General features: G+C 51.1%; 1 pseudogene; it reads right to left on the reverse strand.

The window, feature by feature from the left end:
- LOC120113187 overlaps positions 1 to 2,648 on the reverse strand; it is a 7,078-nt pseudogene extending 4,430 nt beyond the window's left edge.
- Positions 2,649 to 3,371: the final 723 nt, after the last annotated feature.

A 3,371-nucleotide genomic window follows, 5' to 3' on the forward strand; every position in this document is an offset into this window, starting at 1 on the left:
CGGAGTCCTGCCGGCGGGACTTCTTCGCCGGTGGGGCCCCGCTCGGAGGAGCTCGTTTCTTCCTCCGGACTGCTTCCAGTAGGGACGTCCTACCAACAGCCGTTGCCTTGTCCGACCGCATGACGTCGTCGATCTCTGCAAAAAGGACGAGGTGGTCGGAGGTTGAGAAACTGAAGGAGAGAACGAGACGAAAGAGGAGAAAAGAGCTAAAAAAGAAATGGTGGCGGGCTCACGGTCAGCGGGGACCGAGCTCAGACCGACGTTCACCAAGGTATCCTCGGAAATAAGGCGAGCCACCGGGGGGAGCCGGCAATCGGCAACCAACCCCTTCAAGACGGCGACGCCATCGGATTCCTCCCTCGACAACCTCGATAGGCCAATCGGGGACTTCATCGGCGTCTCCCAGGTTGCCCTGATTCCCCAAGAGGGATCTACGTCAATGAAAAAGAAACGCTCCTTCCAGCCGTGAATGGAGGAAGGAGCCTCCTTGACGAGGCCGCACCCTCGCCGCGCCGCAAAGCACCACCACCCTCTGTCCTGGGGGTGGCCGTTCAGGCCATAGCATTCCCAAAAGACATTCAGGGTGGCGGGAACCTCGTGCATGCGGCAGAGAACCTGGAAGGCCGTCAGGGCGTGCCATGAGTTCGGCACCAGTTGCGTCGGCGCCACTCTTAAACCCCGAAGCACCTGCACAACTAAGTCCGAGGGGGGAAAGCGGAACCCGGCCTGAAGAATGCCCTCATTGATGGCAACCTTCCCTGGAGGAGGATGGGACATCCTCTCCTCAGGCCCCGGAAGCGTAACATTGCAGGCTTCAGGAAGGTGGTATCGAGCCACGAACCTATCTAGGTCTTCGGCGACCAGCTCCGACTTAATGCGGTCTGCCCTCACTTCGCCCATCCCTAATGGCCAGTGAATCTACGGTCAGGACGGGGTCAAGAAGGGGGAAAGGACCGGAACGACTGGAGTACACTAATACAGAAGGAGAAAGTATGGAGAGCCTTAAATTGAAGAATAGGGCAACTCACCGGAAGAGAAGGAAGAACGGCTCCGAGAGCGTCAAAGGAGGAGCAAGCGAACAGTCCGACGGCAATGACGGCAGCGCAAAGGAGAAACTCGAAGATGTCTGTAAAGAGAAAGGCGGACGGAGGAGGGCCCCCGGTTAAATAGGCGGAAAGGTGGGTGACGCCTCGGTGACGCCAGAGGACGCCTGGCTGCCGAAGGGTCGCTCGCGCCCCAAAGGCGAATCGACGCCATTAAGGAAGGATGTCCGCCGAAATCCTCAGACTGCCAGGTCAGCAACAACCGCCATACGCCATAAAGAAGGCGGGGAGCTCGAAGCGCGCGCGCCTCTCCGAGGGATGGCGGCAATCTCGAAGCATCACTCCCTTCACCCGTTCCCCTTCTGGTTCCGGGCTCGGAAGTGGGGGGCTACTGTTACGGGGGAATTTAGCCACCATGCCCCACGTGACCGGCACGCGCGCCCAGGAAGTCTACGGCAGCCCCTTGATCCAGCAATCCGACCCCGAGTCGGACATCTTCGTCTCCGCAGCCCGACCCCGAGTCGGCAGCCTCTTGATCCAGCAATCCGACCCCGAGTCGGACATCTTCGTCTCCGCAGCCCGACCCCGAGTCGGCAGCCCCTTGATCCAGCAATCCGACCCCGAGTCGGACATCTTCGTCTCCGCAGCCCGACCCCGAGTCGGCAGCCCCTTGATCCAGCTATCCGACCCCGAGTCGGATATCTTCGTCTCCGCAGCCCGATCCCGAGTCGGACATCTCTCGATAACGACAGGCTATTCCCCAGAGGCACGCCGCAGCCTCCTGCTCCACTACTCCCTGCAACGGTTGTATCTGGCGCTGCTCCACGATCCCCTGTAACAGCCGTACAAGGCGGAGCTCCACTACGCCCTGTCATGGCCGTACCCAGCGCTGCCCCACGACGCCCTGTAACGGCCGTGTCAGTGGCAGCTCCATCGTGCCCCACGATGACGAACCCCCCTGAAAGACCCCCCAGCCTGGTATATATGCGGCTGGGGGGAGGAGGGGGGGTAAGCAAGAACTTCCAGTGCATTCTCTTACTTGCTACTATTATCTCTCCTTCTCCTCCAATCTCCTCTGACTTGATCGTCGGAGGGCCCCCACTACCCCAGTGGTGGTGCGAGGCTTGCTTGCAGGTTTCCCGGTGGAAGGTGGAGCGCAATCAACACCAACCAAGGCAACTCAAATGGAACCCCGTTCACACCGCCGTGCCAATCGTTCTCGGTTTGGACCACCAGCAACACTTACTTTTAATAAAGTACTTATTATCTTATTGTCTAATTTATGTAGTTATAGGATTCATTACTTACTAGGTTGTCTAGCTTATGACTTAGCCTCTTACTCTTTTACAAATTTAGAGAACTAATCCTGCATAGGATTTTGCTTCGGAAGAGTGGTTGGAAGCAAAGTTCTGATTTCTTTATCATAAATTAGGGTTTATCTAGAGTTTAATGTAAGACTTTTGAATATTATTGGATTTTGTTTAATAGTAAAGTTTAAATTTTAGTTTTTTAAATTTATTTCACTGCATAAATCATGATATCATGATAGAATGCCTTGCATACTTGTGGAGACAGTTCTTTATAATTATGCAGTAGTTGCCGCATCTCTGGCTTGCAAATTCGGGTCGGAGCATGACAATTAATATAGTATCAGAGCATAAGCTTATAGATTATAGAGCATAACTTTATGATTCCTATAGTTTGACTTAGAATGCATTTATTAGACTTTTGATTAGGATCACCAAGGCTAGGCCTAGGATGAGTGTAAGAGAGGTTGCGTAATTAATATATGGGAATGTACGTTGTGCTAAACCTAGTTGTAACATGGGTGTAGAAGATTGGCTATAATTCATGTACACTAAGAAGAAATTGTTTAATGTGCAGGCTAAGAACGAGTTGCTATAAGAAAAAAAGAAAAATAAAGCAAGAAATTATGAATTAGATTTGGAAATAGGATAAATTGAAAGAGTTGAGATGTCTTACTTGAGGATTTCTTCTTTGTTTGATATTTTTGGATCTTTTCAATTTTCAATATAGACAACTATTGTGGAGGGAATTATTTAGTGAGTTAGAAATTTTGAATCGAGTTGCATAGTGAAAGTATGGTGGATTGAGTTATTTTACAGTTGATCAGAAATAATAACTTTGATTTATAAGGTGTTATGATAAAAGACTTACCTAGTTTTTACACTAGAGGAGGCTTTAAGAAGGCATTTGGAAACTAAAGGATGAATTGAGGTTGAAATACCCCCTTTCCTTTTGAAGACCTGCATAAGGGGACAAAATTTTTTAAGAGGAGGACTATGTAAGGCCCTATCTGGTCCATTG

Source organism: Phoenix dactylifera, chromosome 14 (assembly GCF_009389715.1).
Source record: "Phoenix dactylifera cultivar Barhee BC4 chromosome 14, palm_55x_up_171113_PBpolish2nd_filt_p, whole genome shotgun sequence".
In the NCBI taxonomy this organism is placed as follows: domain Eukaryota; kingdom Viridiplantae; phylum Streptophyta; class Magnoliopsida; order Arecales; family Arecaceae; genus Phoenix; species Phoenix dactylifera.